Below are 16,938 nucleotides of genomic sequence, written 5' to 3'. Positions count from 1 at the left end.
ATCAGTCTCTGTGTTTTCTCCTGTACTGGTGGCTTGTTTGATTGTAGTTATCCATCAGCACATCAGCTCATTGGCATTTAGACTTAGACAAGACCTGAGTCAACTACTGGATTAAATGCTGCATAGATAGATAGGTAGAACTTTATTGATCCTGGAGGGAATTTTCAGTGTTACAGTAGCAAAACATATAATTGCACATAAATGTACATATACTATGCAGAAAAATAGAAAAAAAAGTACAAGAGAAATAAAATAAAAGAAGTATATCTGTTCACGTATTTACATGGTAGATGAGACAGATTTGTTGTATTTACATACAGCAGGCAGTGAGTGGTATGAGGTAAAGTAGAAGCACATAGACATAACTGAGTTGCATCAATATTACAGTGTAAAGTGCATAGTGAAAGTGTCTGTACAGTAATAGTTGTGATATATTGCAGTGTATTAATCGAAGAGGAGATACAGTGATGTGGTTCAGCACAGGTCAGATAGCAGGAGATCAGTAAGGAGAATTGTAGAGCTGTATAGCAGTGGGTAAGAATAATCTCACAAGACGTTCTTTAACACAGCACAGCTGTAACAGACGGCCACTGGTGTAGTTCTGCTCAGCTTGACTGAACAGAGAGCCTAGCTTGAAAAAAAAAAGCAGCAGTTTTTATTTATTTGAAGTTACACAATTCCCCCTCACATGCAATGTGGTTGGTCAGTCGAGATATGTTTGGTGTTCAAAGTTTGCTTCTTATTTTTATACTGGAGCTATGAGGCTAACATAGCTAACAAGTAATAGAAACCCCACCAATTAGCACTGTGCAAACTCTGTTACTAAAACATAACACTTTGAATAAAAACACAGAGAAAATTCAGACTTGAAAGCTGGTGCTGCTGTTTTTAGCTTTTAAATAAAGCCTTTCATTTATTTTTCAGTCAAAATGGGCATTAAGTCAGGAACGAAATCCGAACAACCATTTTTTTCAGTATTTATTATGTCCACCCTTTGCTTTTAGTACAGCATCCATTCTTTTCAGAAGATTTGCTTTCAGTTTTTCAAAGAAATCTGCAGGGACATCTGTAATTTTTCTGAATCAAGAATGGAGCTTCATTTTCTCCTCTCTCTCAAAGATGAAAGCCTTAAGTACTGTTTTTCTGATGGTGGCGGTTTTGATCGTCTACCAGGTCTTGCACAGATGTTACCAATTTTATTCATTCGTTTATTTTCACTTCATTATTGGAAACTCGCATTTTTTCACTTATTTAGTAACTTTAACATTTGGGGGTAACATTCTTAAAGTAAGTAAATGTAAGTACTTCTGAGTAACTTTGGAACATTTTTATTGGTCTGTTCATAATGACTGTTTTACGCGATATAAAGAACATCTGCCCTGTTCAAATAAGGTAGAAAATTTAAAAATGAAAAGTGGAGATGTTTATTATGGAAGTAGAATATTGTATGTAAGCTCCCCAGAAAAAAATGAATAACCCGTAAATGAAATCCCGTAAAATGAATAACTTGCACTTAATATGCTAAACATGTGACTAGAGATTAAATACGTGATAGGTGGTCTCTGTCTTTTACATAGTACTGTATGAGATTTGCTTCTGTCCATAACTGTCAGACAGTGTCAGAAACCACAGAAATAAGTTTGTTGGAGATGCATAACGACACAGTTTACACCAAGTTGTTATTATTTTAACTATGTAGCTCCAGTATGCTTATTACTGGAGTATAACCTTCTATTAAGCCAACTGATGGCTTCATTAGCCTTATGGTAATTCATAGTAACCAGTGGTCTGGTATGACTGCTGTTAGCTCTGGATTGTACAGTGCAAAGTTAGCCTGCATAGTTTTCATTTATGTTAACCTATCTAAACTACGTTTCTCGTGATTCTTTCAAATCACGTTACACCACACAATAAAGGTAGCCAGTGTTCAGTCAGTCTTGCACCACACTAGAGTCACTTAGACTCAATCCCCCCTGCAGTATCAGAGGTCATTTGTGTCTGAGGATGTCAAAGCAATGAAGATTACACTAATGATCCTCTCTATGCCTGTGAGCTCTATGTCCACTGCCTCCTTATACCAGAGCACTGATGACATGCTGTGTGCTAGGCGTTTTAGGAGCGTTCTCTCTCTCTCTCTCTCTCTCTCTCTCTCTCTCTCTCTCAACAAATGATTTACATGCCTAATGTCCTACCTCAGGTAATAGCACTAACTGACTCAGGCCATAACACTTCAGAGAGGCTATTTTCTTGCATAATTAAAACATCTGATGCTCATCTTGAAGTAACAAGCATTAAAGACAATTACACACTCATTAGTAAGGTGCTTAACACGTCTGATTAAGACTATCAACACACAGTCCTCAGTTAGACACCGAAGGGTGTTTGGCCCTCACTCGGACTAAAGGCAGTGCAAACCACCTTTAATTTACATTCGAGCTCTTTGCTTATTTTGTTCTAAAACAAAACAGTAGAATTACTCTAAATGTGTTTCAGTTATCTTTATAATATTAGCAGTGATACACAGTCAAATCAGAATCATGTCTGTCTCAGAAGCAATTTTCTCAAAACATTATAAGCATTGGACCTACTTTGGACAAATTTGATTACGTAGTTATTGTACTATGAAAGAGCAGAACATTTGGGACACTGGGTTACTGAAAAATGCATTTTGTTAACGCTACTGCATTTACCTTTCAGAAATAGTCAGAAACACAGAACTCCATAGAGGTGAGTGCAAATTTTCTTCGGACTGAGATACTTTCTCTGATTCAGCTGTGAGCTAATTCACTGTAGCAGTGGATGTATGTGTATATATGGCCATATCCCACTTCTGATCACTATAAAGTCTTGGTCTTGACTCAGCCTCGACTCAGACTCACAATGTATTGTCTTCACACTCAAAAACAAGCTAACCTCTGTAGCAGTGGAAAACTCTCCTTTAACTTTTTTTTGCTTGATAGCAGAGGGACTGGGGTGTGTGCATGTGTGCCAGTCATGCCACTGTCTGAAAACAGAAGAAAGAGAGCATTTCATCCAATAAACAAGTCACTGTTGGTGATTTTATTTTTCTACATGATTTGAGCTGAGCAGCTGTCATTTACATTACATTAAAATATTATGATAAGTGAACTAATACAATAGTAATAGTAATAGACATTGCTTGTAATGAAATCTTTTTACATTAACTTCCATTAAACTTTAATACCATTTGTTTAATACCTTTGCTCACTCTTTGTAAAGTTTTGGATATGCTTGTTTTATTATGGACAGTAACGGTGTGTTTGTGTGTTTGTATCTGTGTCTGTGTGCTGCTTTGTGTTCTTACATGTCTATTATTGAAATTATAAAGTCATCAGGATTTAGAAAGGTGCTATGAATGAATCCTATTGTTATAATTATTACTGTTGTGTTCCAGATGTTTATGTATCAGCATACCCAGACCTATATTAAAAATATCGGATCTCAGCATCGGCTCACAATTCCTACATTGGTGCATCCATAAATACTAGTTTTCTAATATACATTGTTTGTCTCAGTGCTCATAATAAACTCTGAAATCTGAATGTTTCCAGCTGTACAAAAAGCATATCTGTGAGCTCCGGTTCTGTCCTCCCCCCATCATCCCCTTGATTTTTGTTATATGACAGTGCACTGCTACGCATGTTTTTGACTTGGAAAAACAACAGATCACCTTGGACAGCTGCACTGCCTCTCCTGTTTCCACGGCAATGCTGCTGATTGACAGTTGGCCTGACAACTCCATTCAGCCACCACCTGCTTGCTGTCAATCAGGCCTGCCATCCTGGGGCTATTGACAGAGCTGTCAGCCTGCATGAGATGTGTCTGTCAAAGCCCCTCCACACTTTTACAGGCTGGGTAACGTCTTTTTTTTCCTTCGCTCTTTCAGTTCTCTCCAGTTCACTCTTTCCTCTCCTGCTTTTTGAAAAGCAATGCGGCCAGAGCTTATGTTATTTCTACTTTTTTGCTCCAATATCATAGTAATAATATGATAAAGTAGAAAAAGAAGTTTAATTTATAGACCACTTTTCTTATTTTTGAGTTCAGGCTTTACAGAAATGACATACACAACAATGATAGCAATAACTATAATACTACATAAAAGCCCCAAAACAAGGCAAGTATTGAAAAATGAGTAAGTAAAAGCAGACTCCAAGTTAAGGGGCCATGAATATAACAAGATTGGCTCCCAGTGGTGTGACCAGTCTGAACTCAGGGACAGAGATGAGTCCAGTACAGGAAGTGTATGAGCAGGGGAGTAAACCATGGGGTCATACCAGGGGTCAACCATGTAGTTTAAACTGGATACACGAAGGGACTGGTAGCCTCCCTAACAGAAAAACTACAGGTACATTAGGCATATATACATATCCTGCTAGATATTAAATGAATGTACATATATGTGTGTGTGCGTGTGTGTGTGTGTGTGTGTGTCTGATGACGTGGTTTGTGCAGACAAGATGTAATGCATTTATTCACTAATTCAAGGGCACATTATGGAAACAACATACACTCTAGCAATAACAACAACTACTACATAATAGTTTCAAAGCAAGGCAAGTACTGAGAAAAGAGGAAGGAAGAGCAGACTCCCAAGTTTAGGGGCCATGAAGATAAAAAGAGTGACCTCCATTGTCCCCCTAATTCAGGGACAGCGATAAGTCTAGAACAGGAATACCATTTATTTGAAATCCTATAGAGAGATTTGCAGTGTACTTTTTGTTTAATAATAACGTGAAAGTCTACAGTTGCTAATGAGTGAATAATGTCTAGGCTGTAAAAAAGGTGACCACGGTATTTCTTGACTATAACTCTTACCTATTCTTCATGTCCTCTGCATAAATAAATTTTGCTCTATTTTCCTGGAATTTTACCATAAGATTATGAAACTGTTTTCATACGCTTCGCTGTTTCTTCCTCTCTCCTCCAGTGACCTTCACATTTTTTGTACATACATTTCTGTTCATGCTTTACTTTTTTGTGGGAAAATCCATGCTGTATTTCCTCAAGATGACCCATGTGCCCTATTGTCCTGTCTCATACAAATATACATCTGCAAAGTATGTCCGCTACAGCCATAGTCCATTGTGGGGGTGGGGTATGGGTGGGGGCATTTATCTACAGGAATCACTTCTTCCATAAACCCATAGGACAGTAATATAAAACAATACTATTCAAGTACACTGTATCCTAAATAGTTCAAACACTTCTGTTTGATGGTGAGGGAAGTGGTCTGTCTGGCACATCAAACATCGAATAAACACAGAAGCTCTAGCTTCTATATAATAAATGAAGGTAAATGTGACAAGGTTGTGCACTTGCCTTTTCCTCTATCTGAAATTAATGTACTGAGACAATGGTACTGTAAGACATAGGCAAAAAAAAATCAGTGTACATGCCCATGTTTTGCTACTCATTGCTGTCATACCAAAACCTGGACACCCTCTAAACAAAACAAAAAAGAAAATTCTTAACTTTAATGTATGCTAATGCAAAGAGAATTTATTTAAAGTAGTTTTATCTCCATTTATCCTGATATGAAAGATCATCTACAGCACCAGCTTACATAAGTGTACATATTAGAGTGGCCATGTCCACTGTTAGGAGAAATTTCCCACTAGTTGGGAAATTTAGAACAACCAGAGCTATAGTGCACTTGCAGGATGCAGGTTTATTTTATCCCCACACACAGTGTGAAGGATGATTAGAGAGAGACAGATATTTCTACAAGGATCACACAAGGAGATTTGCAGAAGGTGGTCATAGCATTTCCAGATTATCAAGTCTCCAGACACCACCATTTAGAACACGTGGGCTGCCTCTGCCAAAAAGCTGCAACTGGGTCATTGTTTGATAATAACAATTAGCCAAAGCATACCTACAAATTCACCCAAGAAGGTTCAGAGACCACAGAATAAAGCTTTTGACATGGGCATTCCAGACGCCTCGCTTAAAACCCACTGAAAGTCAGCAGAGTAAGCTGAAGGGGAGAATGCAAAAGAGAGGAGCTAGGGCCCAAGAGGATCTGGAGAGATTCTATATTGAGGAGTGGGCTCAGGTTCCTTGCTTTGTATTCTCCAAACTCATCAAGCATTATAAAAGAAGATATGTTGCTGTTATGTTGACAAATAGAGACTGCACAAAGTAGTAAATGCTGATAATTGTGACACATATGGTTAGAAAAAGTGTTTTTGATAAGGAATTTGTTTTCTTGGACTGTAACTGAATCTACCTTAACGTTTAGATTTTCAATGTGAGGTTGTCACTGAGATTTTTTCACCCCCTCTCATACTCCACCGAAGGCAGATCTGCAGACTTGATGTTTTTTGAGGATGTTGAGGTAATAAAATGTATAGACTTTGTGAACTGAGCAGTAACTGTTGCTGCATTTTGTTGTCATAAGTGTATATTAAGTACAGTGGAATGCAGAGAGAAGTTTAATGATTTAATGATTCCTTTCTCCTTCCCTCCACCCCATCTCTCCTCCATGTTTGTGCGTGCCGTCAGCCCAGCAGAGCTTAGCTCACACCTGACAGATGACGAGCTCCAGCCCTGAGGCTGACGCTGTAATCAAAGTCCTGTCACACCTGTCAATATCCTGCCATCGTGGCAACCCTGGTTGTGACTGATGTGACAGAAGGTGGTTGGGGGGCTATCCCACCCTTGAAAAACATAATTAAATAATTAAAGCAGAGGATTAAAATATCCCAAATGACCAACTCAAATGATTTAAGTACTGTATAAGTGCAATAGCACAATAGCAGATATGAACATGTTGCAGGCCTATACAGTCCAAAGATTTCGTTATACAGTACTCTGCGAAAGTTTTAGGCATCTAAGCAAATTTTTGAACAGTTTACCTCAGCAGTGGGTTTATTACAATATACATTAGAATAAACTCATATTCATAATTCAATAATATATAATAATACACATGAAAAACAAGTAAAAGTAACAAGAATTTCTTGGGTCCATATTTTCCCTTGACACCTTCACAGCCGCCACAGAGACTTGTTAATATCATCAATTACATCATGTGCTCAATTTACCGAAGCACTGATTGGTCAAAACAGGGAGCTTCAAATATTAACACTTTTCTCAGCAAATAAACACAAATAAATAGATTTTGAAAATGTGTCTTGGGTGCTTAAGACCTTCACACAGTACTGTACATCTGTAACTTTGTGCTCCATTTCAGCCTTTTCTCTCAGAACTACCAGCACTGTGTATTTAACGTAACCCCTTAAAAGTCTTAACCCCTTATTGTTCAGTTGCTACACAGAATATGCTGCAAACTGGACAAGTTATTCTTAAGTATGTCATTGGGTTCAATCGTGGGTCCTGGCTATTTAAGGGGCTATCATTTGGCATATGTACGTTTAACAATGAATTTAAGTAGTATAAAAAAACCCACTGAAACTAAGACCTCTAAAGGTTAAACATGCCTGGTCAAAACAGAGTAATGCTAAGCTGACGGCTGTATTTTAATTAATATGATCTCCATTTACATGGACAGGCAAAGAAAGCAATATAATCCTTGACATGTGCACCTGTCATTATTGGCAGGGTCTATGCAAATGACCCCTCTAGTCAAACACATCGAGCTTTTTATTTGTGTTTTTTCTGTAAGTGTAAGACTGAGCACTTTGCAGTATTGCAAACAATTAATTGTTCATTAATGGCGAGCACCTGTTTTCATATATTTGTCTGGCAAGATCAGATACAAGAAATACATGAGACACATGGGCCTTTGAAGTCGTGCCTACCTATATACCTATATACCTATATAGGTGCCTACCTATATAAAGTGATTACATATAAAATATCAATACATATGCATTGTGCTAAATACTACAAGTATACTAACATTCCTGCACACTGAAATTATGTCGCATGAAAGTAAGTCTACGTTAAATGTTAAATTATGTAGAAATGTAATTAAGGACTTGTTTTCAGACTGGAACTTTCACAGTGCAGACAAGCCAAATTCAAACTCTAGCTGTCTTTCTCCTTTACACACACAGCATTGCCTTAAAATAAATGATTCATTTTCTTCACTCCATACTGCTATTTATGATTCACATGCTACACTGAGACAAGTGAGGTGGCTAGTGATAAAATAAAAATTGGTGAAAGCTTCTATCTTAAAAATAGCAAAATCATGGCCGTCATGGTGCTACAAACTATCGCTAGCCAAGTAAATTCAAGTCGATATTTGTCCACCTACTCGGATATGTCCTCATCCTCCTTAAATAGCTTTTATATTCTTGTCTTTTAGGTGTTTAGGTGCACTTGTACAGGCATTTGAATGCAACTGCTACATAATTAAGGGTGAAATGGGAAATAAGATGAAGCCAACATCAGCTTCAATTAATCTCTATCCACTGTATGAGTTATAAACAGCAAGCCAGGTGAAATGGGAACTGCTGGTTTAACCCCTAATTTACTACACATATACTCATGGATGTAATATTTGCATTTTGTGTGATCACTCATATACTTGTGTGTGTGTGTTTATACACACTTTAGAAAGATAGTTCTTAAAGGGTTCTTTAGTGAAGGCAGAAGTTCTGTATAGAACCATCTTTTCTATAAACAACTATTTTATGCTTAAATAGTTCTTTCCACATTGATGGTGCTATGTGTTGGATATGGTTCTATATATAACATCTTTGAAAAAGGTTCTATATAGCACCAACAAGGGTTTCAACCCTTTTTGTATCCATATTTGAATATTGAAAAGTAAACAGTAACTGTTTTAACAGATATTTTTTAATAGAAATGCTTTATTGAGCAATGATTAATGTACATACAAAAGAACAGACAATTTAACAACAGCTGAGGACACAAGAGGTACAAAAGGAATGTTACATTAATTAATAATTGGTACAGTGTGCAAGAATATTAATTGCTTAAGGGGTTTTTTGAATAATTTAAGGATTGCATATACATAAGGTCCTTTTTGAAAACAAAAAATACAGGGATTATTCTGAAAATGTACATTTTTGCGTATTTAATTAATAACAATAAAGTCACAACAAAATCCTTGTCAACTCTAGTGAATACATCAAAAAATATTTTTGAGTAAAAATGAAATCATTAGTTACTTTCATTCTCAGAAAGGTCAAGAAGTAATTCCAGAAAACTTTGTATTAGATCATTCCAAAAGAGATGATCAATGGTTTCTTCATATCAGTGACAGACAGAACAGTCTGACATAACAGCAGGGCTAAATTTACTAGTTTATAATTTATAATTTGCTAGTTTATAATTTACTGGATAATTCTTATAATTTTAAAAGGGACTTATTTCTAAGATTTCAAACTTCCTTCCAATCTATGTTGTCAAATTTGTTTGTCCAAAAGTTGAGTCATGTGGTGACTGAAGAGTGGTACTGGTCCAAACACAACTAATTTGCAGAGTTAGAGTTGTGAGAAGTTGTTTTATACTGATATTATTTTGGTAGGCTGTTTCAAAAAACATTAAATTGAGATTTGTAACAGATCATTTGAAAGTCTAAGGAAAATATATGAAGTAAATGATGCCTTTTGTCCTAAAAATGTAACTGAGTAAAAGTACAAGTATTCTGTTTTGATAAGACTTCTTCTTCTTCTTCTTCTTCTTTCGGCTGCTCCCTTTAGGGGTCGCCACAGCGGATCATCTGCCTCCATGTTTTAATAAGACTTCAGTTAAGTAAAAATCAAATAAAGCCTAAGTACAGTACAGTCAGTAATACATCAGTATATACGATCATTCTAGTTTTTTCTGAACTTGCATGTACTGAATGTAATCGTCCTTATGTGAACCTCCATTAAAGTTAGCCTTGTTTTCGAACCACTACAGGTAGGCCACACAAAGATGACACCTCCGCCTCACAGCTGCTGACATTACTGGGCCATTTTTATCTAAAGGAACAAGTCACCCTGCCAAGACCCTGATGTTCACAGCTTTGACAAGATTCCACACCTCTTTGACGTGAGTGTATTCTGAGGCCCCTTGCCAACACGTTATCACGTCTCACAGTCAGTCTTCAGCCTTGACCTGACACATTGAAGGTGTGCATAGGAGAGATGAGAGGCGGTGTATATTTACAGAATATATATATTGTTCTGTTGATTTTCTAAGCGATAATATGTACACACATATTTTACAGAGAACACACTTCTGTACATTTAATGCATAATTACTATTTATTTGCTGAATTTAGCATATTGTGGCAAAATAAAACAAATAATTCACTACATTTTAACTTTTTTGCAAAAAAATGTAAATATAAGAATCAGTAAGCCTTTCTTATAACATAGCTATGGACAAAAGATATGAGATCTCTTAATGCATTTTGTCATGCGTCCATCTGATTATTAGTTTTTTATCTGTCCAGTACTGCAGAGAAAGTCCAGCACTTCAGACATTTTTACTGTTCAATGAGTACATGGCCAGTTGCCATTTCAGCAACAGCTGATCACTCAAAGGAACCCATTCAAACTCAAGCTTCAGAAACAGCTGGGACATTCTTCTCAGAAACCTAATACCCTTTATTTTATAAGGTATCAGGCACGATGAACAGGCATTAGGATTCCTTCCCCCCACAGAGGACCTCCCCCAAGTGCTCCCAAACAATGTTTAGCTTAATAAGTTAAATATTTTTTATAACATGTTGTAAACAGTTGTATAATGTACATAGGTGTGCTTAATATGCATTAAAATGGTCTACTTTCTAATTACCTATCCATCGGTATGGTTTTTCAAGTAGTGCATGAACAAAGCATGTCTGAATATGTGTAGTATTCAATAAAAGTATTTTCTATAAAATGTTTTAATTTCTTCATTACCTCTTTATCTACTGGTTATACGGCTGGATGTAGCCTGCTAGGCTGTGATTCTTGAAAATATTTCAGCTAATTGTGAAAATCCTTAGGCATTGATTGATATGATGTGCCTGGCTTAAAAACCCCAAAATCCACCCTTCACACTAATTCTGTTTTCAGGACTTTTTTGACATGTTGTAGTTCACATGTGATTCGTCCATTGTAGCCTTCAGATGGAATAGCACTGCAATAGAGCACTCAAAACAACTGAAGAAACAGAGATGTAAAAGTGTTCATTCATCACTGTGACAAAGATTTGGTTAGAATTGTAATCTGTAACTCATCAATTAAAACAATGTGTAATTTACCGAACATGAATTTATTGTGCAATAATAATGTTTTAATAATGTCAGGTATCAAAACTAGGCTTATATTCACCCAGAGCTACATTAGAGTGAATAAATAAAAGCTACCTTTGATGATATGCTTACCTTTCTGCTTGTAAGCTCATTATTACGCACAGCCACTAGGCATGATGTCCCTGGTTGTGGGCTACCTACTGAATGAGATTTGCTTGTGTCCACTATCTCTGTCTGCATCTGTAATGCAGATCAGTGTTGGCACTGATGTTGAGTGAGCAGCTCTCCACCACAGTAATGGTAAGTCAAAGAGCGCGTCCGGACAGGCAGACAGATGTCTGTTCCTTGATCTTCAAAGCGCTGGATTTCAACTCCTACAACGTGTGAATAAATGGGACAGGAAGTGGCAGTTTGGCAGCTCCAACCAGGAGTGTCATGCTGAATTGTGTCCCCTGCCATCTCTGCATGCACAGAACGGCCCAGGAGGTCGCAAGGAGCGCTAGGCTCATGCATTTCTGGGATGCCCCATTTAAAAGCCACCTATGCATACGGTTGGAGAGACAGGCAGCGACGTCTAAAGGACAGTTTTGAGACTGATGGCACGTTGTACAGGCTCTGATAGAACATGAGTAGATGTCTTGTCAGATCACCCTCCTGCTTTACAATGTCAAAAGCCCAGCCATGTCAATGGGCTTGGTGGCAGAGCTCAGGCTGCTTACATCCCAGCACCGAAATGTTCAGCTTCTTTTCTAATGACTGCCTTGACTTTAAATTTAATGAGGTATGCTGAGTGAATCGCTGTGAATGGGTTCAATTCAGGCAGGCAGTTAATAATACGATGGGCTGCTCTAACTTATACCCATTTTTCTGTCATCTTTACTAACGCACACACTATTTTTTTTAGAAAACCTTGGAGGTGTCATATGATGTAAAAATTAATATTAGAGAAATTATTATTAGAGAAAGTCATCTCGATAAGGATCATCCGTTTTGATAACATTTTTCAGCCTGATTTTATCACATTGTAAAAACAGGAGCTATGGACAAACCTCCAAGAAATCAGATTCCAATTGGTATTTGAGACAAACTGGAACTCTCCCGATGGTCTGCCAGTTTTACCATGAGCATTGGTCAACACTGGTTTCCAATATAGAAATCCTGTTCCAAAACGGTTTGAACAGTGCATAAAATACCAGTAAAACAGGAGTAAATAGTAAATTCTGCCTGACCGGTATAAAATTGAAGACAGTACAAAACATGTTTTACCTTATGATTTTTTTTGTAAATATATGCTCCTTCTAAATATGACATCTGCAATGTTTACCACTGTGTTATATCACCTCTCCTTTCAACAACACTTAATAAATTAAAGTCTTAAAAGCCAAAATTTTTTCCATTCTTTAGTACAATTCAAGTCTTCATTTATGCTGTGGGGCCTGCTGTATTTTGTACAATAGAGTACATGTTTTCAGTAGGAGACAAGCAAGCCAGTCTAGCACCTGCACCCTCTAATTATGCATCCATGCTTTTGTCTTCTTCTTCTTCTTCTTCTTCTTTCGGCTGCTCCCTTTAGGGGTCGCCACAGCGGATCATCTGCCTCCATCTTGCCCTATCCATTGCCTCCTCTACTTTCACACCAAAAAGCATGGATACTTTCGCATCCATGCTTTTGTAACACTTCCAATCTGTTTGTTAGTGTTATGTAATAATAAGCATGGACATAAATGAAAAAGTGCTGTTTAAAAGCATGTAGCTCCAAAATGTACATAAATCTTTCAGCTTTGATGGTGCTTTTACAGCATGCCATGCTCTGAGAACGACATACACTACATTTTCAAAAATATTCACTCACCCAAACAAATCATTGAATTCAGGTGTTCCAATCACTTCCACGGCCACAGGTGAATAAAACTAAGCACTTAGGCCTGCAGACTGCTTCTACAAACATTGCCTCTACAAGCAGTGAATTCCAGCATGGTACTGTGATAGGATGGCACCTGTGCAACAAGTCCAGTCATGAAATTTCCTCAATGCTAAATATTCTACACACAACTGTCAGTGGTATTATAACAAAATGGAAGCGATTGGGAACAACAGCAACATGAAGTGGTAGGCCAAGTAAAATGACAGAGAGGCGTCAGTGGATGCTGAGGCGCGTAGTGCGCAGAGGTGACCAACTTTCTGCAGAGTCAATTGCTACAGATCTCCAAACTTTATGTGGCCTAGAGATTAGCTCAGAACAGTGTAGAAAGCTTCATGGAATGAGTTTCCAAGGCCGAGCAGCTACAACCAAGCCTTACATCACCAAGTACAATGCAAAGCATTGAATGCAGTGGTGTAAAGCGCCACCACTGGTCTCTAGAGCTGTGGAGACGTTTTCACTGGAGTGACAAATCACACTTTTTCATTGGGCAATCCGATGGATGACTCTGGGATTGATGATTGCCAGGAGAACAGAACTTGTCTGACTGCATTGTACCAAGTGTAAAGTTTGGTGGAGGGGGGATTATGATGTGGGGTTGTACTTCATGAGTTGGGCTCGGCCCCTTAGTTCCAGTGAAAGGAACTCTTAATTCTTCAGCAGACCAAGAGATATTGGACAATTTCATGCTCCCAACTTTGTGGGAACAGTTTGGGGACGGACCCTTCCTGTTCCAACATGACTGCGCACCAGTGCACAAAGCATGGTCCATAAAGACATGGATGAGCAAGTTTGGTGTGGAAGAACTCGACTAGCCTGCATAGAGTCCTGACCTCAACCTTATAGAACACCTTTGGGATGAATTAGCGAGGAGACTGCAAGCCAGTGCACTTCTGGAAGAATGGTCAACAATTCCCACAAACACACTCCTAACCCTTGTGGAAAGCCTTCCCAGAAGAGTTGAAGCTGTAATAGCTGCAAAGGGTGGATCAACATGATATTAAACCTTATAGATTAAGAATGGGATGTCACTCAGTTTCATATGCGTGTGAAGGCGGACGAGCGAATACCTTTGGCAATATAGTGTATAATCTGTATATATGACTGTGCTCAACAATAGTCTTGGGACTGTTTGATCATAATTTTAAAATGTAATTTAAATTGATTATTCACACTTACAATTTAATTTGCTTGTCCTGTATCATATTCAAAGATGTAGAGTTTCAGTTATAACTGATCAATCAATATTTTGGGTACAACTGAAGAACAGAAAACTAGAACACTTTCACTTAACCTTCCAAATCTGTTACTGTAGAAAACCTGAATCAATCAAAAATATTCTCCCTTGGTACAAAAATGTATGTGAGACAGATTGCAGATACATTGAAAACTGTAAACTCCCTGGATGCTCTGACCTGTCCAAAAAGACAACATCCGACAAGCCTGGCAGAGAATCAGTTGTGCAAACTCATAAACTCCATGCTTAGAAATGTCAAACTCTTATCCAATAGAAGAAATATGCAATAAAACATTAACCTAAATAAAATACTAAATACAGACACATATAAAGGAAAGAGACAGTGTCTCAGTAATGTTTGAGTACTTTTACTGGCCTCACTTACATTTTCAATTCATCTGTTAGTAATTCTGGCTGTTATTGTTGATAGATTTCAGATGGATACAAACAGACAAATGAGTATTTCAACATAGAAATTACAAAACATATCATTGTATATAGAAATGATGTTCCAAGACTACTTTTCAGTACTGTATGGTGGTGTAACAGTCCATCAAGATATTGAGATTTGGCAATGCAAAACTGTGACAATGCATCATGTAGAATGGTCAGTCTCTTAATCATGTCATATGTTGCACTGCATTGTTTATACACCACAGTTAGCACATTATTAGCATTAATCAACACTCCAACTCTCCCAGCTCTATTAAATTCCTGAAACAGATAATAATAATAATAATAATAATAATAATAATAATAATATTGACCAGTAAGGAACATCTAGGTCAGTACAAAAAAAACAAAAAAAAAATCAATTGACAGTGATGTTGCAAGACTGAAGGGAAATAAGCAGCCATGCAATACTAACATGAAGAAACCATGAGATGTATATTACAAAGCTAGCTGCACTTGCTAGCTGCGAAAAATAAGTAAAAGTCAGTTTGTTGGACCTTATGTGCTCTTTGGAACTGTAGGTGTCTATGAAGTTGTTTCTATTGTTTTTCGTTTCTATTACTCCTTATTTTCATTACTTCCAATTTCCATTACATTTACGAAAGGAGTCTGTGGGTGTGTTCGCCCTCCATCTCTACATGGTTGTGTATTTGTAAACTGTCAAACTGTAAATATTTTACACATGGAGTTTGTTATTCCTCTAATGTCATGCTACATTGTGGGTTGTTTGAAGTGTATAGCAGGAGACGATTTAAACTATACAGTCTGCATTTGGCTGGTCTATGTGCAAAGGTGGCCTGGGATTGAGTGAAATTCCCTGCCTAAATCACTTTCCCAGTCCAACCCTGTTAGGCATCATGAAAGTTACATTCATTGTAATTGGCATTTTCTGTATGAGTAGTACGTCCTTTAGAATATAGCTAAGTATGATCTAATACATGCAAGGTTTTCACAAAGTCAGCATTTTCCAGAGTTGGAAATGTTGCTTAAGCTGCTGCTTAATGTTTTGGAAGGCATCATTTAATGGATTGATACACAGCTTTTGACATGCTGTAGCTCACTATAATTGGTCATGTCATCAAGCATTAAATTAGTGATACATGGAGTTGTGCCCTGAAACGAGTGTCTTTAGCAAATCTGTCAGATATCAGGCTAGAACGTTTCTGACAGCTGTCCAGGGAAATGACAGTAAATTGAAACTTGGCTGCACAAAGTATTCCCTGATGTCCCTGCTTGGTATTTTTGGTAGAACTCTGCCTTTTTGTGCTGTTTTTCTTAGCTGTCTTTTTCTCTGTATCCATTTGCTTTCAATGCTTTCAATTGCTTTCTTTGTATGACTATTCAGTAAAGAACTGTTGCAACACAATGCTTAAGAAAATCAAACGAGAAAGTTATCTACAATCAACTCAGTAACATCTTAGTCTTTAATCAGGTTTCAGATGGCCCTCAAAAAGGTTTAAAATAATTTCTGTCTAAACATGGACACGTGCAAAACATCAGCGTTGGTGTTACTGGCACTAAGTGCTATATTTGACACTGTAGACCACTTCAAACAAATAACTGCGACTTGTGGGGTACCTCAAGGCTTAATTCTTGGGCCCCACCTATTCAAGCTCTTTAACCTCCACATGCTCCAGTTAGGCCAAATCCTGCAAGACAACAAAATTGCTAATCATGGTTAAGTTGACAATACCTAGATTTATTTAACTTTCTTGCCAAATGACTATGGTGCCAAAGCTCATTTGTATCAGTTCTTAGAGCAAATGGATGGATGTGCCAAAATGTCTTCCAATTAAATAAAGAAAAGACAAAGTCACTTGAGTTTCAGATTTCTAAAGGTTTCCATTGAAAGCTTTCCAAGCTCTTCCATCAAAAATAGAACTAGATTTAGAAATTTCATCTCTAAGACCTCTAAGACTTTCATCTCTGTAGAAGTTAATCCATGCTTTCTCCAACAGTTGGACTATTTCAGTTGACTGCTTACTGGTGTCCCAAAAAAGGTCATCAGTGTGCTGCATCTTATTCAAAAAACAGACACTAGAACTCTCACAAAACAAAGAGAACGAAGCATACTTCAATAGTAAGAATTACTTCACTGGCTGCCAGTTAGTTCCAAAATTTATTTTGAAGTGTTGCTACTTT

Source organism: Pygocentrus nattereri, chromosome 7 (assembly GCF_015220715.1).
Source record: "Pygocentrus nattereri isolate fPygNat1 chromosome 7, fPygNat1.pri, whole genome shotgun sequence".
Classification (NCBI taxonomy): domain Eukaryota; kingdom Metazoa; phylum Chordata; class Actinopteri; order Characiformes; family Serrasalmidae; genus Pygocentrus; species Pygocentrus nattereri.
Note: the sequence above shows the minus strand (reverse complement) of the source record.